This window comes from Tamandua tetradactyla, chromosome 1, assembly GCF_023851605.1.
Source record: "Tamandua tetradactyla isolate mTamTet1 chromosome 1, mTamTet1.pri, whole genome shotgun sequence".
Lineage (NCBI taxonomy): Eukaryota > Metazoa > Chordata > Mammalia > Pilosa > Myrmecophagidae > Tamandua > Tamandua tetradactyla.
Window position 1 is genome coordinate 80,813,727 of NC_135327.1, and position 24,323 is coordinate 80,838,049.

A 24,323-nucleotide genomic window follows, 5' to 3' on the forward strand; every position below is an offset into this window, starting at 1 on the left:
ATTAACCAGTTGGAATATATATTCAATTGTTTTCAAAATCCTAATTTGAAAGGCATATAGTCCTTTGCAATACAATTGATGGCTACAAATATCCGTGCAGACATTGAAGCAACAATAGGAACAGTGAAAATTTCTTTTCAAGACCACATGTAAATGAGAAATAAATATGGCAATAGTTCCCTTTTATTGTGTCAGGTTTTTACAAAGCATTTACATACATCTGCTTATTTGATCCTCAGAACAACTCTGTGAACAGGTTCCTCTTTTAGATGAAGCTCATAGGAGTAATAAATTGTCCCCAGGCATGCTTCCAGTGTCAAACATAGAAGTCAAACCTCTACCTGACTAATTCTAAAGCTGTAATTATTAACCACTGTCCTATACCTTGGAATCTTGCTCAGTTGTGCAGTCTGTCCTAGTGATCCTATCTTAATTTGCCAGGTTGCTATGAAAAATACCACACAATAAGTTGACTTAACAACAGGAAATGTTGGCTTACAATATTGAGGTAAGAAAAAGTCCAAAATCAGGATATTGAAAAGGGTTGAGCTCTCCCAGAATCTGTAAACTTCTGCTTCTGGCTGCCAGCAATCTTTGGGGTTCTTTGGTTTTCATCACAGCTTCCCATAATGTGGCGATCTCTCTGTTCTTGTGTGTCTGCTGTTCAGATTTCTGCTGACTTCCTACTTCTCCCTGTGGCTTCCCTAACTTCTGGCTTCTGGTTTGTTCTCTTTATAAGGCCTCCAGTAATATTAAGACCCATCCTCATTCAATTGGCACTACACCATAACTAAAAATAAAATCTTCAAGAGGTCCCATTTACAATGGGTTCACACTCACAGCAAAGCAGATTTATATTAAGTATATATCTAAATTAAGGTACACATAATTACGTGGAATCTTAAGTAGTGCGTGAGATCATGTTGGTTTGAACAAGTTGGTGTGATGACCCAATACATCCCAAGGTAATTTGGACAGAGAATAAAAAAGAATTTACAAAGTTCCCTTGGGGGATTGGGGAAAAAAGAAGAAATATTCAATTTCCCCATTTGGGGAATTCCTGATATTCTCACAAGCAGTGACAACAACAAATTCAATAGGCTGTGCTCTCAATCTTGGGGCTTGCCCTTATGAAACTTATTCCTGCAAAGGAGAAGCTAAGCCTTACTTATAATAATGCCTAAGAATCACCCCAGAGAACCTCTTTGGTTGCTCAGATGTGGATCTCTAAGCCAATTCTGCAAGTAAACTCACTGGCCTCCCCACTATGTGGGACATGGCTTCCAGTGGTGTATATCTCCCTGGCAATATGGGACATGGCTCCCAGGGATGAGTCAGGACCTGGCATTATGGGATTGAGAAAGCTTTCTTGACCAAAGGGGGAAGAGAAAAATGAGACCAAATAAACTTTCAGTGACTGAGAAATTTCAAATAGGGTCGAGAATTTATTCTGGAGGTTATTCTTATGCATTATGTTGATATCCCTTCTTAGTTTATGGTATATTGGAGTAGCTGGACAGAAGTACCTGCAACTGTTGAGCTGTGATCCAGTAGCCTTGATTCTTAAAGATGACTTTTAAAATGGGACCATGTGATTATGAAAACTTTGTGGCTGACACTTGCTTTATCCAGGGTATGGACAGATTGGCAAAAAAATAAGGACAATAAATAAATAAATAATAGGTGAAGGATAAGGGGTAAAAAAAATTGGGTAGATTACAAAACTAGTGGTCAATAAGAGGTATGAGATGTAGGGGTTTTTCCTTGTTTCTTTTTATTTCTTTTTCTAGAATGATGCAAATGATCTAAAAATGGGATCTAAAAATGAATAGGCAAGGTGATGAATACAGAACTATGTGATGATATTGTGAGCCATTGATTGTATACTTTGGATGGACTGTATGGTGGTAAAGATATCTCAATAAAAATATTTTTTAAATAAAAATAAAAATAAATTAGGATACAAACTCAGTTTACCACAAGCCCATGGGAGAGCCTCTTCCCTTGACTAACTATCACCTCCCATCTAGAAGGAACTATTGTGGAATGTGCCTGCAAGATCCAGTGCTGTCACTGGAGAATTGCTTAGAGGTAAACAAGGTCATAAAATCCCAAGAGATCTAGGATGAAAGTTTTCAGATTTTAGGTCTGATGGGAGCCAGAAAAGGATGATTATTCTGAGTTTCCCAATTGGAAATCCACATTCAAGCCCCATACCTACATGGCCCTGGCCACTTTATTGCCCCATTTTCCCCTCAAAACAAAGACATTCAGGGCAGGAAATGGTGGCTCAGTGGCAGAATTCTCGCCTGTCATGCCAGAGACTGGGGTTAGATTTCTGGGCCTGCCCATGACAAAAAAAAAAAAACAACAAACAAACAAACAAACACAAAAAACTAAGGCATTCACATTTGTAGTAACCACTTTAGGTCTAAGGTATCTATTTCTTAGTTTCTTTAATGTACAATTTTTCTTCCTTCATCTTTTATATCATAAATTCCTTAGTATTTGGATGCACTTGTCTTTTTTTTTTTTTTTTCACAAACAATCCCACAGTGTTCTTAATTCACATGGAACCAAATGGTTTATAAATGTTATCTGACTACCATCTTATAATTTTTAAATAGCAAGATATAAATGCTGTTTATGTATAATTTGAATTTTGTCATAAAGTCAACTCAAAAGATGGAAGTACAAATTATGTCATTTATATATTCTTTGTCATCCACTTGAATCACACATAACTTTTTCAGACAGCCTACACTCCATGAAGCTCCTTTAGTGGGATGGAGGAAGTCCCTTGAGACGTGCTGACTCACAAGTTCTCTCATAGGGGGATACTGGTGAGGCTCATAAGGGGTGGAGATGGAAGTGTTGGCCACCCAACAGGAGCTCCTGCTAAGACTGAGAAGTCTGCATCTGGCGAGACTTTCCAGCAGCTCCGCCTTCTGTATAAACAAAGAGGTGGAGGCCTTCCAGCTTATTGTTTTCAAGGCTCTGCCTCACTGATAAGAGTATACTTTGAAGCCTACCTGTACAAAAGATTTTGGGAATTATATATTGTGACTACAATCTGCTCCTGTTTCAAAAGAGACAACAAAGCACAGTGGGGAAAGCAAGGGCTCAGGGTGTGGTAGGTTCAAATCCCAGTTTTGCAGCTTATTAGCTGTAAGCTTCTCTGTCTCCATATCTCCATCTGTAAAATGGAGTAATAATAGTACCTCCCTCACAGGGTGGTTGCAAGGATTAAATGAGTCAATGCATATAAATTACTTAGTACCTGGAATATAGCGAACTTGTAATCTGTACTATTAGCTTTGTTTCTATTACATTTTGCTTCTTATCCTCCATCTCTCTCTTCTACATCTGCTTCATTTTCATGTTATTTTTGTAGATGCCTCATAGTTTTTAAGAACAAGATGGCAGTAAAAATACATTCTTAATATAGATAGAACTAATGAGTAGTGGGAGGGAGGGAGGGAAGGGAGAGAGAGGGAGAATTACATGTTGAATTATTCAGGGCAAAACTTCTACTTATTGTTTATTTAAGATCATCTGCTCTCAAGCTTACACAAACTCCCTGGTCTCCTGACTACTTTTCAAAAGAGGGAAGTCAGGTCCTTTGAATCACAGAACTCTGCTTCCCAAGTCATTTTTCCTTTCTTTAACTCTATAGCACATATTTTTGCCTGCCTCCATGGAGCCCACACCTGGCGTATATGCAGTTACTCCTCTATTTCCAATTAAGAAAGAAATCTTGCCCATTCTGAGACTCAATCTCAGCAGCAACAAAAAGGAATCACCACCGAGCACAGTTGGCCTACGAGGTGGAACAAAGTCACCATCTCCAGCTTTCCATCTTGGCCAAGATGTCACTATCTCAGGAATATATTCCCTTCCTCTGGGCCTCCCTTACAAATTTAATATGTTACACACTTTGAGGAAGTGGTTCGTGCTTCTCCCTTTATATATGACTAAAGCAAAGTTTGGCTGTAGTGAAATTAAAATGCAAGCATCACCTGAAAGTAGCTCCTCAGATGACTTATAGGTCAAAGTTAATTAAATTTAAAAATAAAGTATATATTTATGGTTTGCATCCATCCACAAAGAATATGAGGATCCTGTTTTATTATTATTAATAAAGCTTTGGAAGTTAGTATATGTCTCCAAATTGAGTTCAAGTATAAACCATAAACCCTTTGAGAAAGGGTGACTTGGGGTAAACAGTAAAATTTATTGATAAAATAACCTTATTGATAACCCTGACATCCGTGAGACTGAACACTCCCTGTGGTTTAGATGCTATAAATAGCAAGAGCACTGTAACTGCTTCCTAGGGTAGAATCTACTATTACTACATACAACAAACAAAGAGTTATGTTTAACATTATATAAGGCACAGTGTTTATGTTAATGGTTAATACTGTGGAGATGAGTCAGAATACTCAGGAGATGCCCCTTGATGTAGGACTTGTAGCAAGTCATTTAATCTTGGTACCTCAGTGTTTTCTTTTCTGTGAAATGAGGAAGATATTCAAGAAAATCACAAAGAAACCTCCCTCTCTTGTGATTTGACCCTTATAAACCTCACATTACAATTTAATCATACAGCTGTTAAATTGATTGACATCCTTTAAAGAGAGACTTGAAACTTTTTCTGAGCACCTCTTCTCTGAATTTCCAACTCTGTAACAGCTTTAATGCTAAGAATAGAACGCAGCATTGCAATAAGCTATATACTTGTGCATTTATATGGAAACATTCTTATAATGGCTTTATTTGCCCACGTGGCTTGATACATGATCAAATATATGGAACATATATTTTATTCAACAATAAGAAACAATGTATCTGAGTTTTTTAAAATTACACTCACAATACAATATTACAAATGAGCTAGGCTTCCTGCTGGGAGGCCATGTTCATTTTCCTTGCAAGATAACACATGAACAATGGTTACTGAAATAAGGGATATCACAGAGGCCCTAAAAATAGATACAGGTATGTTTCTTTCTACTTGTATTTAATCTACACAATAGTAATTCTTCTTATAAGCATTAACTCGGTGTGATATTTCATCCTTTAAAGGGGTTCTTGATTTGGTTCTCTTTTCAAATTATCCATCAGAGAAGATGCCTGGGATACCTGAAGGTTGCAGAATTAGCTAAAGCATAGTATCTCTTTCTTCTCCTGTAACTGCCATTTGCTAACTTCCCAAGTGTTTCTTTGCACCACCCTCCACCCACCTCCACCCTTGCATACAATCTTAGTCATTTGACACTATCTACTAGAATCAGTATAGTACCGCTCTAATTAGTATTCACAGTAATTGCTATTTCACAGATCTTGAGTAGAATGTACTTTGTTCTTCCAGCAAATTTTCAGGTTGTTTAAGGTTAAGCCCACCTCAATGCAAGAGGAGATGTGCAATAAACACCTCATCCTAAGATACAGAAATAACCCTTTGCAGTGTCAAGGTTTGATTTCCTTCCTCAGTTCTATGCAGGATGACCAAATAGAAGAGGTCACTGCTTAAAGGATTCAGGATGAATTGGTGAAAAAATTAGGATGGAGTCATGAAATCTCTGACCCAGGCAGCAAAGAAGTTCTGAAATGTGGGAGTGCTTCTCCACTAGAAAAGTCTAATTCCCAAATAACAAATGCCAAGAGATCTGGGAGGAACTTATTTTTCTAAGGGGTTCTCTCTACTATGCTTCAACATATAATATCACAGAAATTTACAAATACATGTGAGCAGAAACATATATGCATAAACATATGGTTGTTTTATAGCAATAACTTAAAACTACAGCAAATATGCCGAGAGAATTACTACATGTTTTGATATATAATAGGCAGCATGCATTTTAAATATATGAATGTACCCTCTTTGATTTTCTATCTACAGTCTCTATTATGATGACTGGAAATTTTCTTACAGTCATTGCTAATTGATAGCTTTTATCATTCTCATTTTAAAAGTCAGGTAGTAGAGACAAGAAGAGAGTGACCAAATCAATCCCGTAGATAGCCAGAAAAGAGCAGATGGAGAATATCAATTAATACACTTTGTCTCAATGTTCATACCACAGTAATTGAATGGAAATGGTCCTTCAAGCTATATACCTAATACTGTATTAATAATTGTTATAGGCTAAATTAGACCATTGTCATCGTAACATTTTCTGGGATCTCTTCTTATCTCTGGTTGCCCTCACTTTGAGTCTGGATCTCTGCTTAATATGACTTCAACTGATCAGGCAGTACTTTGTTTTCTTGTATCAAGGACTCATAATAGTCAATAACAAGTACAATATTTTTGAGTGGGGCCTAGAGTTGTGTTGTCCTCTACTACTCTTAGCCAGGATGCTATATTTCCTGTGTTGGCAGTCGAAATCCAAAAGGGCCACTCTTCATGAGCTAATATTTACTGTTCATTTAGCTCAGCATTTTATAAAAGGCATTATTTCTGGACAATTCAGGAATTGAACCTCAGCGAAATTTAGAAATAAACTACTGCCACAGGGGTTGCAAGCAGCTTGATCCTCTATGCAATGAGATCACAGAGAACATAAACTAAGCGTCTTTTATAATTACATTTTAATAGCCTTTTCTTCTATTTACATAAATAAATACACAAGAAGACTCAGTAAGCAAAGAGAAAGAAGAAGAGGAAATTTGTGGGTTCAATTATCAATCCTAACTTGGTTAGTTTGCCTTACAAAGGCCTGTGCCATTCCAAAACCTTACTCTGTCTCATCTGTAGAGATTTATTCGACAACAGTTACTCTTCAAATTTCTGATTAGAAATAACTCATATGGGGCTGCTATGGTGCTGACAAGATGGTGGCTTCTGAGGCTGTCATTGTGGCACCCAAGTGCCAGCTTCTGCTTTATGCACTACACTAGTGGAGATCTTTCTCCTCCACCTATCTTCCTGAAAATATTTCATTGGATAAACCAAATGATCAATCTCCAAGGTCATCTTCAGCAACTATCCTCTCTAGCATTATAAAGATGTTGTTCTACTCTCTTCAACTACATGGTTTCTGTTGAGAAGTAAGCCATTCACTGGACCATTTTCCCTTTACTTGAGTCTGAAGTTTGTAAGGCCTGCTATAGTCCAGAACATCATGTTTGGAAAACATGTGAAAACCTATGTATGCAATTTGAAGAAATTCAAAATCTTTGGTGTAATGAATGAAAAAAGTATGACAGAGCTCTTCTTCAGTGGTTTAAAGAATGATTATAATAAAGAAACATTTACTTTGAAGCATAGAAGTGACAAACAGATGTTCCCTTGTCAATTTATTAAAATAGTTGCACTCGTATCCTGGGGACCGAACTTTAATTTTAGCATCTGGTATGTTGGACTGAGTGACATTGACAATCCTGATGTAGTTCAACCCTATCTCAACTGCAAGTAAGGGAAATCATTCACCTTTGCCTAAAACATTTCTGACAACTCAATAATATAGAGGCTTTTGAATCATTGCAAAAGAAAACCAAGATTGCCCTAGAACATCCCATGTTGACAGATCTTATGACAAACTGTTATGGAAGGGTGATTTTGATGATTGTGAAAAATTGACTGAAAAAGCAGTAACTGATGGCTTATTCAATCAGTGTACCAGTCAATAGGAATATAAACGATGGAGTCAAATCATTCCCCAAAGTACCAGAAGTAATGGAGAAAATATCTGACCAAGAATGAGGGGGCCATTCAGGATACCAGATAGGCAATTCCAACAAGATGTTAGGTCTCACCAGCTCTCTCCCCACCACAGATGTTGGTGGCTAAGAGTAGAGCCCTGGGTTCTGCAAAATCTCAAATAACCCTGTAGGATAAAATGACTTTTAATTCTCAACTATGGTTATTGCTGTTCAAGCAGAGACAATTTATTTCTTTGATGGTTGGGATGAAACACAAGATCTTGCTGACTTCTGGTGTCCAGTGTGAAGGAAAACCAACGGACATGTATCTCTAGAGACACTGAAAAAGAAAATGGTCATAGTGCCAGATCATGTCATAAGATGTGCATTGACATTCATCAAAGGCAGATTTTAGGCTGTTATTTATAAACCTCTGTGAGAAACAGTAGATCTCTGAAAAGTAACATCTATCATTATGACACTGACACAAACACATGGATATCAGTAAATGAGGATTCTGCTGATGGAGGACCCAAATTAGTGTTTGATCATCAGATGTGTATGGACTCAGAAAAACACATGATCTTTACATTTTGTGGTAGAATTTTGATATGTAATGGCAGCATAAATGACAGCACAGCCAGTGAACTACAATTCACTGGGTTGTTTGTTTTCAACTGTCAATGTCAATCCTGAGAACTTCTTCAAGAAGACTCCTGTAATGCTGGGGCTCAGGACACCCAGTCTCCGATAGGACACTGCATACTATTCCATTCAAAAAAATCATTGTTTATATGTATTTTGTGGCCAATAATCAAAAATCTATTTGAATGATTCCTTCAGTTATGATATGGACTCTGATCATGTAGACATAATATCAGATGGTATCAAGAAAGACTCAGAGATAGTTCCAATGATTGGATCACACAGAGAGCAACCATTGATCCAGAATTGAATGAAATACATGTTTTATCTGGACACAGCAAAGAGAAGGAAATGTGGGAAGAAAATGTTAGAAACTCATTCTGAATTTATGACATTGTGATGAATAGTTTGTCTTATGTCTGTAAGAATAATCAAGCTGCAAAGGATAATCCAAGTATAATCCAACTATATACTATATTACCTGTGTTGGCAGTCGAAATTCAAAATGGCCAGTCTTTATGAACTAATATTTACTTTTCATTCAGCTCAGCATTTTATAAAAGGCATTATTTCTGAACAATTCAGGAATTGTTCAGGAGGAAGAATCAGGTCCAAGATTTGCACATCAGCTGTATAGGATGAGTTTCACAAGGTACGTTAATTATTTGGTAGGGATCCAGGAAAATCCTGCTCTCCAAAGATGAGGTTAGGTGACTTCTGGTCAGTGAAATTACATAGGCCTTCAAAAGGTTACTTATTCAGGCATTGTAAATACCTCATAAGAAAACAAAAGTTTGAAGAAAAGGCCCAAACGGATTCTGATAGTGCTCTGAAATATTCACAAAATAATAAAAAAAAAAAATTATATTTACAAAATATAAAACAAAAAAGCTTTATACAACTGTGGATCATTCAAACCCAGAAGAGCGAAAGAGTCTCAGCTCTTAGCTTCAGCTCTGTTCAAACCAGGTTCAGATTTTACAGCTCTGGGCTTTTTGGATGTGGATCACTATTATGATCAGAGTGCTCAGCTCTTTGACACCTTAGTACATTGCTTTCTTGACAGCAAGACTCATCCTAAAGGCAACTTGGTAGCCCTCATCACACTGTGACTCAAGAGTCACTGGATACAGCAATGGAGAACATGAGTCTGCTTTCAGTAGTTTGGATTTCAAACCTATTGACTGAAATTCAGGTTGTAGTGATTAAGGACTACACCAGAATTTTGAAGGGATATTTACATAAAAAGTTTCAATCCTCTTCCTTCATACCTGACCTCATCCCTATTCTCCTCCTATTCCTTAATTAGGCTAATAAAGTGAAACTGATATATTTTCCATCAAAAAACAAAAAAAGAAATAACTCATATGTATGAGCAAAATGCCTTTTAAAATTATTTTTCCTATTAAGTATTTTTTCTGATTATAAAAATATTACGTTTGTATTGTGGAAAGTTAGAAAGCACAAAAAAGAATAAAGCAGGCAAAGAAGAAGGTTATAATTTTTTCAATGTGTTGGGTTGTTTAAAATTAAATCTCAAATTGCTTTAATAAAATAAGAGGTTTCCTGGAAATAAAGATAAGGATAAGTTGTGGGGAGGCTGAGTTGGGGGCATCAAATAATTAAATAGAAACCCAAGAAGTGTAAATAGCACGCAAAAATCAAGGGTCATGAGGGCAAAGAAAATTATAAGTCATTTTATCAAACAGGACTATTTGAGGTTTTGCAGAACCCAGGGCTCTACTCTTAGCCACCAACATCTGTAGTGGGGAGGGAGCTAGTGAAACCTAACAACCTGTTGGAATGCCTATCCTGGTATAGCACTTTGAAGCCCACAAATCACTTATATGACTTCATCCTCATAATAATACTGTGAAATGAAATTTATTATCCCTCCTCCAGAGATAAGAATACTGAGATTCAGAAAAGTTAAATGACTTTACCAAAACACAAGATTGATAAATGATAAAGCCAGGACTATAAACTAGGTCTTTTAATCCCTAAACTAGTACTTAGTCTATTAAATTTTGCTGCTTTTCTGAAATGATGATTATGATAGTGATAGTGATGATACAGCTAATATTTATTGAGCTCTTGTGTGCTTGGCACAGTTTTAAATGCTCCACATGCATAAATTAATTTAATAACATGATGTAATACTCCCCCAAAACTTAACAGTACAACATTCATTCTGAAATTACAAATATGTAATTCCCTTTGGCATTATGCAAAATTATCACCTTCACGGTTCTGGAATCCACAGAATTTATGTTAGGTTTATAAAATGCTAGGCAAAGGCAAGGAAGAAGCAGATGGCCACCCTCAGGCCTAGAAAGGAGAAAGTGGACCCAGACTAGAGGAAAAAAATCTGCATTATTTCAAATAGTGAAAAAGTGATATTGCTTTGCTGACTCAAACACATCCCAAAGAAATCAAACCTAGGATTTCTCTCATACTTTTCTAATTTAGTGTCACAGGGAAGTGCAAAATAATTATTTTTTTACCTTCATTATAGATGAAGCCTACCCAAATCCATTAATAGCAACTTCTCTACTCTATGGCTTTTCCTTTTGAGTATGTTTTGCAGGCAGCCTTCTTGACCAAAAGTTATATAACTTGAGCATGCACAAAAACCCAGACTGTCATCCGTAGATGATCTTTGAGATCCTAGGAACAAAAAATCATCTCAGAACCAAAGTTGCATGAATCAAGAGGTGTTGGAAGCAAATCCAGTGTGAGAGGTCCTTCACCAAGGAAAATCTCGTCAGTAGTTTGCTTTACCATATATGGACAAATCCACACCTAGCCCATCAAATATGTTAAATCAACCTTTTCCATAGGAAGCGCCCACCTCCTATCCCCATAAAATCTCCATTAGCCTTCAAATTGGGGAGACAGATTTGAGCATCACCTCCTGTCTCCTTGCTGGTTAACCTCACAATAAATCTGTTTCTTTGCTCAAAGCCCCACAGTTATAGAATTAACTCCTGTGTGCATCTGGCAGTGAGCCCCTTGCTCAGTAATACAGATAAAATCAGTTTGCAGAGGATTAGTGGTATTTTTTTCCTTATCAATTCTGGTTCAGTTATTTCTAAGCAAAGCATTCATTGAGGAATAATAAATAAGTGGGTTTCATTTTAGCAAAAGATAAAAAAATTTAGTTTCAGTAATGACTATCTACTCTATAAGTTATCTGTAGAAGTATCCTATAACTCTTTTCCTTCTTTTGTTCCTGAATCCCAGATTCTTACATAATTTCTAATAGTGAGGTGTTGGACACCTATTGGGCTTGTTGCACAGTCATTCAGATCACCTTTTCTCCAACCATTGTTATAGCAACCAGTTTCAAACAAGTGTAACCAACAGCAACTGGTCTCAACCTCACCACAAATCTCTTACTTGCACCTACAGGTAAGCAGCTTGGAAATGCAAAAGAGTTAACACTCTTAACCTTGGGTGAAAGGAACTTGTGGATATGTGTTCCCTTCTTCTATTCTTCAGGCAGAAAATTCAGGGGGCGAATTATGCAAGGTGGCTCTGAGGTCCTGCTGGAAGGGAACCCATTTTCCATGGCATCGACCAACCTGGGAGTAACCTTTGATGTGGGTTTGAAGTCTTTCCCTGTTTCACTCAACCTAGTCCTTGCTTTTGCTCCCCTAAAATCACTGCCCCAAATTAACTACCTGCACACGTCCCTTCTCTCAGTTCTGCTTTTTGGGGGAATGCAGGCTAAGACCGTTGGTTTTGCAAGTGGTACTAGAAAGCAGGCCCTTAAGATGGGATTCTGGATCGGGACCCCTTCCCCATTAAACGGTAATAGAGGTTGCATTCTGGTGTGGGTACGGTAGTAATAGTCTTGGCATACAGTAGCAACACAATTCCTAAGACTCCCAGAGGGACTGGTATGACGTATGGTAAAAAGTGAAACCTTGGCTTCTGTGGCAGATATGGCACTTGAAGCAAGATAGTGATAAGGATTGTGGAATTGGCTGGTTTCTCATAATTGCTTTGAAAACATTAAAAAATAAATAAAATAGTTCAAAGTAGCCACCGATCAACTCAAAACACTGTCAAATCCGAAGGCCTGCATGGCAGCATTTTAAGAGATCTTAATTTTTGTAGTGGCCAGCAGACTCTGCAGAAAAGCAGGCCTGGGATTCAATTATGAGTAGCAGCACTTAAAAAGTGACTGACAGTATCTCCTTAATAGGTCACTTGTTCCAAAACCAGGACTTAGGAGCCCAGAGAACAAAAAAAATGGGACTCTGTGACCTAGGATGGGGGCATTTGGGTGGAAAAACTACAAATATTGAAAACCCAGATTCTTCTGTACCTTCTCAGAAGCAGCCTACATCCCTCTAAGGATGAACAACAGCCTTCTCCTCCTGGTGACCTTGCAAAGACGTCACCTGGGAAGTTGCTTTCCTCTTCAAGATCTGTTCCTGATTCCTCTCATAGAACCACAGAATGCAGAGCAGCCTGAGTTGGGAAATGTAGTTCCTTCTCAGAAATAAATTTGCATGTACATCCAGAGAATTCCAAGACCTAGTTAATATTTATAAATAGGAACTAGGGAAATACATAAGGGAGTGGATTTTGAGAGTTCTGAGTATGGAGGGGTCAAACATAATGTTGTACAGGGAAGAATATATGGCAAAGGAGTACTCTCCTCTGACTTGGGTTTTAATATGCTAGCAAGGACACCTGGAGTTTCTTTTGAAGGCAATGCTAGGATGATTCTTTAAAGCTTTAGCACACAAACTGCCTGGAGAAAATTAGGTAGAAATGCTGAAACTGTCTTGTAGATCACTGATGAAGGAGTCAGAAGGCTCAGGAAGGTGGAAATATTAAAATGTATTTATTTGAGACAGAGAAGCCACCCTAGGTTTTAGAGTTCAGTCTCGGCTGTTTGTAGGACAAGAGGGAAGATTCTGCCATAGATATGGGACCATGGGATGACAGGATTCTGGAAAAAAGCTGGTGATATTTGACCAAAAGAGGTTAAATGGGCATTATTACCATAGTCAGTAGCAATGCATCTACCTGCAAAGTGGAGATGATTTTTGGACCACAGTAATCCAAGAGAGGAGTTAGATGGGTAGCTGGCTAGTATTACTAAAAAAAGGAAAAGAAAAAACCAACAAAAAAACCCCATGAGATTTAGAAAGCAGAGGGCTGATGTCATCCACTGCAATGGAAATTTATGATCTACCTAGCTTCCAGAGTTAAGACAGTTCATAGACCCAGAACTCACTGACTTAAGGGAAACCTTGAGACATGACACCAAAGTATATACAATAATTATATCCCCAACCTTCCCCAATGGAATCTGTGTACTCATAGTTAGACAATTTGGGGACCCAAGATGTGAAAGTAGGATTGGTCCCTTTCGTCATCACTCCTGTAACCCATATTCCTAAGACCTGCCTATGGAATTTGTGCTTCCTATCTCTGCTTTCTGCCTGGGACACAATAAGGGCTCTACTGCATCTAAGGCAATGACTGCTGCCTAGTCATTTGGGATTCATCATGCCAATAAAGCAACCACCCAAGAATAGAATTACTGTATTGGTGGGAACAACTGGTCCTTATTAAAATGAAGAGTGAGAGCTGCTATGACATGCAGCATGAAGAAGCACATCTAGATATAAGGGATTTGCTGGGGTGCCTTTCACTGCTTCTGGACCTAATGATAACTGGAATGGGCAATTGTAGCAAACACAGCCTGCCAAGGGATGTGGCAGCATTAAGTCACTTAGGGATGAAGGCTCATGTCTCCTCACCTGGAAAACAACCTACATCACCCTTAGTGTTGGCCATGAATGAAAGTTATCTAGAATGCGCAGTAGTGTAGGGAGACAGTGAAAGTTTCAAGATTAATTGTAGTAGATAGGGTTGTAACCTTCCTGTAGCAAGGTACAGAATGTCAGTCACTGACATCTTAAGAACTTGGTAGAAAATTGGGCTTATGAGAGATCCACAAATGGATCTGAAAAGTGCTAAGTATGGTCAGTATTGGACTCCTCTTGTGCCCCATTGCTTCCCGTCTTCAAGACCCATCTTTTCTTCACATCATTGCCATGGCAATCAACTTTACACAGTAGAACCTGACAGCACCTCACCTCTGCTGCACCTCATATTTCTAACTTTCTACCTGGACCTTCTCTGATGCTAGGATGTGGGACACCTGGGAGATCTCCTTGGCACTCACGCATGCACAGCCTGGACTTGTAAAGGAATAAATGATGCTGGGGGCGACCTTGTTCAGTGCATAAATACTCCACCCTTTTGTTTCACATTTCAGTGGCTTCAGAAAGTTCTGGCAGGTTCAAGCTCTAGTTGACTTTTAGTTAACCAATTTGAGAATAGTCCCTTATATTGGTAAAAACTTCTTTTTTGCTTTACTCTTTCCTGTCCTTTCCTCTTGGTCTATGGGATCACTTTCCCAAAATAAACTTCCTGCGTATAAACCCTTGTGTAATCTCAGCCAGGGGAACGTAATCTAAGACACCATTTAATGTTGTTGCGCCCTGTGTAGTTATACCAACCCCAGAGGCAATGGAAGCCTGCTTATGTCAAACTCAATTTTCCTAGTAGTGTGAACCCACTTGAATTGCACTTAAGGCATCTTTGCAGATTTTTCCTTTAAACAGTAAGTAGAAAATTATTAGATGGGTTTTCAGGAGCCAATGGCTAGACTGGGCCCTGTTAATCACAGGTAGGACCATACACTCTAAATCACTGACTAGACTCAGATAATCAGGTGTTGGAGGCTGCATCTCATCTGCGAAATAGTCCTTAGGACTCTTCTGTGAAACAGACAACTAGGGTTTGCAGTCTGAACCTGAATAACTCAGAGTTTGGAATCACCGTGTAAGACAATAACAGAGAGAGAAATATCTTTTACTATATATTCTTCTGTATACCATGTTGTTGAAAAACCTCTCAAAACAAACTAGAACAGATAAAAGCAAGCATGTTAAGGTGGATGAGAAGCAAAAAATGCTGGAGCAACTATGTTTTTTTCCCCCCTGCTTTTAATTATTATTGGATTCAGGGCTCGTAATAGCATGGTGAGATAGCTCATGATGGCCGCATTTTATTTGTTTCTTGATATTTCCCCTAGTTACTAATAGAAAAAAAAACATGTATTTTCATTTCAGGTTTTCCATTTTAAAAAGCTACTTTCTGGGTGGGCCACAGTGGCTCAGCAGGCAGAATTCTTGACTGCCATGCCGGAGACCCGGGTTTGTTTCCCAGTGCCTGCCTGTGCAAAAAATAAGAAGCTACTTTCTGTCATAATTCATCAAACAGGTATAACAGATATTTTGCTTAAAAGCACATCTCTTCCAAAAATCTAATGACTGTCACCCACCTATGTCCTATGTCACCTCTTAAAATGCCTTGGATCCCAATAGGGATCAAAATGACATCACATAGCAGAATCAGTAGAGTATTTGTACCTAGAGTCTTTGAAGAACATACTCAATGATTGAATAAAGATCAGGAGGGACAATTAGCCATGAAATTGAACTTGTCCATGATAAACAAGCATATATAAAAATCAAGATTTATAAACTAAAGTATTATTGGCTCTAACATTTGCAAGCATCCTACAAACAATCCTCGCAGTTTGAAGTTCATACAATTGAGAATTCTTCTCAACCTGTGAACGCTCCACTGTTCACATGAGTGATTCTATGTAAGCACATGTTGCAGGGCCATGGGAACACCAAGAGTTAGGGGACCATGATTGTTCTTGGCTGTGATTGTTCTTGGCTGTGTCAATTGTGATTGCCTGGCATCTCTACCCATTGAAACAAAGACCATTCAATTGATGCAGAAACTTATATTTTAATGCCAAAGAATGAATATTATTACATATTTATTTCTAATTTCTTATCTTTCATATAGCCTTTCCATCATATATATACTTTACTGCAGGGAAATCTAATGATGAAAAGAAATAATCAATAATGTGATAGTACTTCAAAAAGAAAGAAAATAATTCAAGTCAGAAGAATTTCTAAGTGAACTGATTGGATATCAGTGTCCCATGGACAAAGATAGTTACCAGAATGTAAATGAATTCAATTTTTAAAAATGAATTTCATTGAGAAAGGAAATAAATTTAAAATAATTATATTTAATTATTAGTACGCAAGATATTGTCATTTTTTTCTCTTTTAAGTTCTTTTTTTCCATTGGACCTCATTCACAAGGAGGTTCTTGTGGTAAGAGGATCAATAGTTTCTCACTCAGGGATACTGATGTTTTTTATATCAATCTCAGAGATCTTTGGGAGAATGTACTGGGTATGGCAGCTATAAGAGAAGAAATAGAACCAACACTCAACTTTAGCACTAAACAAGTGACCAGAACGGCATTTGACAATTTGTTGAAAGATTTCTGACCAATCAAAAGCAAGTTTGAAATGTAGTAGAAATTAGAGTTATCAGTATGGTAAACTTTGTGAAAATGACACCTCAAAAATAAAAATGTCTGTATATATGTATGTGTGTATATATGTGTATACATACATCTGTCAATACACACAAATATATAACATAATATATATACATAGACCTGAGTGGCAATTCTCAGAAAACATGCCAGCGTCCTCAGAACTTCCTTGCCTGCTTCTAGAGTCGAATGGAGCTACATATTTTTTTCTGGAGGAGGGCTCTGGGCTGATGTAAATTGTATTAGCGGTCCAGATCCTTGAGAAGAATTATTTACTAAAAAAACCTATCAAGAATACTGTCATACACACCAGGATATTATCATATGTACACATTTATCCTCTGATTCAACCTGTGGGGGAAGCAGTTTGGGTAGGGTGACTATATTTCCCAGTTTTCCCAGGATAGTCTCAGTTTGCTCTTGTGGCCCTGTTCTTATTAATAGTATCCCATTTATCGTTTAGTGTCCTAGAGTGGACAATAAATTTTATGGTCCCTGAATAGATATAGGATCTGAAGACAAACTGCTAGATGACAAATCTATCTCCTCAATTCATAAAATAGGTCCATTAAACTCAAAACCTGTTTCCTTATCTATAGAATAGAAACAATATCCATAATGGTAATAATAACACCAACCATATTTGAAGGTTGTTATAAGGATTATGTACACTGATTAATAAAGTACTTAGCACAAGGCTTGGTACACAGTTATTGCCCAATAAATTTTAGCCATTATTTTGATTATCACTATATGGTGCTTTCATGATTTTAATAGGCAGCCCCAGAGCCCATCTTCCCACAGAGATGTGCATCTTCTCTATACGTGGCCACCACTCTCAGTCACTCTTAGTGCATCACTCAAAGGCTTAGGAATCTGGATTTCTTCCCTTTGCCAGAAGTGCAGCCTCCACCTTTTTATTTATTTATTTTTTTAACTTTTCTATTGCATAGTATAACATATATGCAAAGCAAAGACATAAAAAAAGCAATAGTTTTCAAAGCACTCTTCAGCAAGTAGTTACAGGACAGATCCCAGAGTTTGTCATGGGCTACCATACAATCCTCTCAGATTTTGTTCCTTCTAGCTGTTCCAGAATTTGGAGGCTGGAAGGCTTAAATATTTTTTTATCATCACAATCGACTTTTTTTCTTTTTTTTTTTTTTGAAAAATAACGTATATACAAAAAAGCAATCAATTTCAAAGCACAGCACCACAATTAGTTGTAGAACATATTTCAGTGTTTGACATGGGCTACAATTCCACAATTTTAGGTTTTGACTTCTAGCTGCTTTAAGATACTGGAGACTAAAAGAGATATCAATTTAATGATTCAGCATTCATATTCATTTGTTAAATGTTATCTTCACTGTATAACTCCACCATCACCTTTGATCTTTCCATCTTTCTCTGTAGGGGTATTTGGGTTATGGTCATTCTAAATTTTTCTTATTGGAAGTGTCTGTCACTAATATGGGGTAGGGAGATGGAACTATCTGATGTTTTGGAGAGGCTGGGCCCTCTAGGTTTTAGGACTTATATGGACCTGGGACACATTTGGAGGCTGTGAGTTTCTAAAAAGTTACTCTAGTGCATGGAACCCTGGTGGAAACTCATATGTTGCCCTAGGTGTTCTTTAAGATTGGCAGCCTCTACTTTTGAAACAAATCTCATGGTTGCCCACTACTTTTAAAGGGAATTTTGAAAATGGCTTATCATTAAGTTTTGCCAAATTCACATCCATCACTCTGGGTTTGCCAAGAAGGAAAATGCTGGAGCTATTCCTAATCTGTCCATTATTCTTTTCTGAATGAGCCTTCACACTTGTGCACTCTGCATCTTGGCCAGGAAGGTTTATCTCTGGTGGGGAATTTGGGTGGGAAAGCAGTAAAATTGTAGCTGGGAGCAGATGCCAAGTATAGTGGTAGCATGATGGTCCTGCAATATCATATTTCCAACTGAGAGTGAGATGGTGGTGGAAATGATGCTTTAATTGTCTTCCCCTCTGCAGTTCAGTTCATGGAGAACAGAAAACTATTATTTAAACAGATGGCAAACCTGCCCATCCATAACGAGACATTTAATGAGATAAAGCAGAGGAGCCAGGGCTATAGGTGTGTGTGAGCCCAGACTATTTTAGAAGACATCAATTTAATTGTGCTTCTATTTTTGTGAAAGTTGTTCCCATATGTCCATCCTATCCCTTATTCTACTTTCCTTCTATTTTTTAATTTTTATCTAACTTGTCTTTTTTGGTGTGTGTATCAAAATCAGATAGATGGTTTCCATCCTAGACTCCCAGTGCCACAGTTTTGAAATTGCAAATATAATTGAGGCAGCCAAGTTGAAGGTTTGTGGACTCTCATGCTAGAGAGACCTGGATGTGAACCTCAGTTTTACTGTTCAGTGGAAGTTTCCTTTTCCATAATATGCTAATAGTGATCTCTATTTCAGAGCACTTTCTTGAATTTCAAAATATTTAACCAAGTGGAAAAAAAGGTCTAGTATTGTTCCTAGCACATAGTGGGTGCTCATCAAACAGTGGCTGCTATTGTTATTATTATTACACCCAGCTTTTCCCACATGGTATTATTTGGGCTCTTTTGAGTTACTCTTCTTAATCTATTGTAGTCCTTGGGCAAAATACTGAAGAACATGCTCCAAGAAATGTAGTTATATAGTAGAGGCAATACCACAGTATCATTTTATTATTCCATCTTGATTCTTCCTGTTCCCACATAAAAATCATTGCCCTTTGTACTGCCTCAGCTAGTTGGTCCCAATCAGTGAATAAGACCTATATATTCAAGTCAATTAGGTTCAATCCTGTGAATGTCTTCATGTGTAAAAATTGACTGCTATAGGTACAGTCAATTGAGCATAAATCATGGTCCCTGCCCTTTAAATTCAACCAGAGATGTAGTTATACCTTAATAAATGTAGAAAATGATCCTCTCTTGGATCAATAGCCCTGGTTGTATTCTCTCTTGTGTTTTATAATTCCAGTGGTACCCTGTGATATTTCCATTGTACTCCATGTCTGGACAACAAGCTCTTCCATTATGGCACTTTAGTATAGCAAGGAACAAAATAACTAACTATACCTTATTTTTCAAAGCATAAAAAATAAAACTATAAAACAAACCAGAATTCAAGAGGAAAAAAATTGTAACATATGCCAGTTAGCAGGGTGCCGTATGGGAAGAGCTAGGCTAAAAATGGAGCACAGGCCAAGGTCAAGAATCAGCCGGGTAATAGAAGTCACCAAACCAAAACCTGAACTGGGATCAGGGGAAGAGGAAAGAGGGAGGTGAGCCAGGGCCAGGGGCTGTTTGACCACAAATGGCTGAATACTCAGCAAGAATATTAGAAAAAGTCCACTGGCATATGTGGCCTCTCACTTCCTCAAGTTTACACAATCTCTTTAACCAGCAATGCAGGATTCTATTGCAAGGTTCAGATGTAACAGATGGCTTCATTTTAGCAAGAGAGAGAGTGCTATAGATAAAATATTGATTACAAAGCTTTGTGGCATTATTAACATTTTATGAGTTCAAATAATTATATATAGGTTTTAGCATCTAAATTTTTTATGTTTTATTAGATGGGAGGGACGTGTGTGTATGTCCTTTTTCCAAATCCTAATCTAAACCAAGCTACAGGATTTCCTTCACTTTACTTAGCTACAGCTTTATCTTATGGGCTTGAGGCTAATGTTAAATCCTCCTTATAGTCAACAGTCTGAAATGGGACAGCTTTTTGCTGTAAGGCATAGAGGAACTTTAAGGCATTGAACCCACGCACAAATGATTTTAGGGGCCAGACAGCAACATAAATGGCAGAGTTAAAGACAATAGGGTATGGTAGAATTAGTCACTGAACGTGATTGCAGGGTGTATCAAAAGAGATTTAAATAAAATTTTTATAAATTTAAAAAATAAAGTTCTTTGCAGGATGAATTTGGTCTGCAGTTTCACTTTGCATACTTTTCTTAAGTGATCCAATGTATTGCTTACAATAAAAATTTTCATTTTTAAGCGTTTTAGGCTTTGATTATGAAACACAGCGTGCTGGTTTCTTTTCAAAATGTTCTTATTTCAGTGGATCCATTTTAACTTTCATAAATTTAGAAAGACTTTTATAAACCTCTATATGTCTTTTGAGTTCCCTTTTTTTCAGGATGTCACTTTTTCATTCTGAAATGCTAGGTATAGCCTATTGATCTGAGTGTATAAGACTCAGGGAAAACTTGGTTGACTGTATGTTAAAATATGTGAATTTTACTTGAGAACCTAAGATATGCATCTCAGCAATAAGTAAACTCATTCATTGTATCATTAATTTTTTATTACCTCCTGATTACCCATCTCTTACAGAGAACCAGGAGTAGGGAATCTGTGGATATAACTCCTACATGTTTTATCCTAGGAAATACAACGTAAAATAGTTCTAGAAATGTGGAGTGGATAATTTTATATGGGAGAATAAAAGGAGAGGTGTTTAATCCAGGGGAATTGAGGATGACTGAATAAATGAGTGAGACTCAGAATTCCCCTTAAAGAAAAACGAGGAGTTTGCCAGGTAAGCTAGCAGAAGAACATTCTAAGCATCTATGCAAAATACTGTAAACAATATCTTATGAGTATATGGTGGCTTGGGACTATGTCCTCCAATAACACATATTCTTAAACCTAATACATTACTTGTGGGTATGAGCCCTTGTAAATAAGACCTTTTGATAAGGCTTCATCTGTTAATGTATGCCCCAACTGAATGAGGATGGGTCTTAATCCTATTACTGGAGTTTTTTTAAGCAGAATGAAATTCAGACCCAGATAGAGAAAGCCAGAGGGAGCAGCCAGAAGCTGAATATCAATGGAACCCAGCAGAGAAGGGAGAAGCTAGAACCCAGCAGAGAAGGGAGGCTGCCATGTTCTTCTGCCAGGAGATGCCAAACATCTGTATTGCCATGCAACTGAAAAGCCAAGGACCAAGGATCACCAGCAATCAAACTTAGAACTCTACAATCTTCAGGGAGAAAGCAGTGCCTTGATGATGCTTTGATTTTGGACTTGATCTTTCCTCAAAATCATGAGACAATAGATTCCCATTGTTTAAGTCAACTCATTGCATGGTCTTTGCTTTGGCAGGCAGGAAATTAAAACAGAATAAAATTGCATTTTTCTCTTGGTCCTCACTACCATGTGAAAAATAAATATTGCTATGACACCACATTATGGTGCATTATGGTGCATATTGAAATGTTTTTAAAAACATGGTGCTTTCTAATTTTTTTCTCTTTGGCTCAGGTATCAAAGCTCTCCAAAAGCACAATCTGTGTGATCTGTGTTTTTATTAGAAGTTGACATTGTGGTTTCCAAAATGGGACAACATAGCTCCAAAACTTAGAGACTTCCTTTGAAATGATACTATAATACTCTACTCCCAAGAACAGTGCCTAGCACATAGAGGATATCTAAGTAGATGAATGGATGGATTAATTGAGTCTATCAAGAGAGCTAGAGGACTTTGTCTCTTATTTAACATTTAAGAACTCTTGGGACAGCTCTCATAGTTATGGGAAACATCAAGCTCACCAGGCTTCTTTCCTTTGTGAAGATATACCTCTATAATAATTTGACTCAAGTTAAACAGATGGTCAGCAATGAGCACAGACTTGGAAAGATTTAATTTTCCCCTTTCAATAATATGTGTTTCAGCCTATAAATGGAAACCAGCTTATTGGGATTACATTCATCCTGAATAGCCTTGATTTTAAGCTCAATGTGCATCCAAGTTTGAAGTGATGGGGCGCTTATGTTATTTGTACCAGCATTTTGGGGGGAGGTGCATGGTTTGGGAATCGAACCTGGGTCTCCTGTATGGAAGGCAAGCATTCTACCACTGAACCACCTAGTATCAGCATTTGAAGTTTGATTTATAGTGCCCATGCTTTCCAAAATTCTTTCTTTTATAAGGATGCTTGGCTTATCTCAATACTAAACATGTGGGTGTTTAGTATTTAGTAACAGAGATATATGTTATCTAGAAAACTATATATTGCAGCCAAAAAGCACATAACTATGGATCACATAGTTCAGATTTCAAATATGCTGTCCTGACATCCTCATAATATTATTATTAGTTACCATTTATTGAGCATCTAGTCTTTGTGAGGACCTATGCCAGGAGTTTCATTTTATTGTCCCTTATTTTTTAAAAGTGAAATTTAAAGGTGAAAAAAGAGTAAATGACATCCTTCAAATCACACACAAAGTGTCAAGGACTTTATTACATTCGTACTTGACTGACCTTTTGCCTTGTTTTTTAGTCCAGAAACTATGGTTACTCTATAATTGATTTACTAAGACTTATCTCGTGCAATTATAGATACATAAAAGATATAAGACGAAGCAGAAATTAAAAAGAAAAAAAAAGAGACAGTAAGATTCCACCACTGTACTTTTCTGATATTTACATTCATAGGCATTCAAGGCTCTGTCAATTTTTCTACACTAAAACTGTCCCTTACTTTCATACACACTGTTCTTTCTGCCTGGAGTGTTCTGTAAATCCTCACTATCTTTCCCTGACACCCCAGTTTAAGTTAGGTAATCCTCTTATTTTTCCTTGGCACCCTTTATTTTCTTTAGAGCTCTTCCTACAGCTTTATTTGTATTCTTAAAATATTTTTATTGAGATATCTTCACGCACATACAATCTATTCAAAGTATACAATCTGTGGTTCACAATATTATCACACAGTTGTGTATTCATCACCATGATCATCTTTAGAATATTTGCATCACACCAGAAAAAGAAATAAAAAGAAACAAGAAAAAAACTATACATCCCATACTACTTTCCCCTTCCTCTCATTAACCACTAGTATTGCAATCTACCTAATTTTTTTACCCCTGATCTACCCCCATTGTTTATTTATTTTTGTCCATATTTTTTTATTCATCTTTCTGTTCCCTGATAAAGGAAGCATCAGCCACAAGGTTTCTACAATCACATGATCACATTGTAAAAGTTATATAGTTAAACAATGGTCAAAAGAATCAATGCTACCGGAATACAATTCAACAGGTTCAGGTACTTCCCTCTAGCCACTCCACAGATATTAATTTACTAATATCCATAGATATTAAAACAAAAAAGTAATATCTATGTAATGCATAAAAATAACCTCCAGATAAACTCTCAATTCTGATTGAAATCTCTCAGCCACTGAAAGTTTATTTTGTTTCATTTCTTTCTTCCTCTTTTGGTCAAGAAGGCTTTCTCAGTCCCATGATACTGATCCTGGCTCATCTCCAGTAGTCTTGTTCCACATTGCCAAGGAGATACACACCCCTGGGAGTCATGTCCCATGTAGGGGGGTGGGTGGTGAGTTCACTTGCAGAGTTGGCTTAGAGAGAATAGCCATATCTGAGCAACAAAAGAGGTTCTCTGGGGGTGACTCTTACGCCTAATTATAAGTAGGTTTAGCTTCTCCTTTGCAAGAATAAGTTTCATAGGGGCAGGCCCCAAGATCAAGGCTCAGTCTACTGAATTTG

General features: G+C 37.4%; 1 pseudogene; it reads left to right on the forward strand.

Moving 5' to 3' along the window:
* The first annotated feature begins 6,843 nt into the window (after positions 1 to 6,843).
* LOC143684996 (muskelin-like) lies at positions 6,844 to 9,410 on the forward strand (annotated as a pseudogene).
* The last annotated feature ends 14,913 nt before the right edge of the window (positions 9,411 to 24,323 follow it).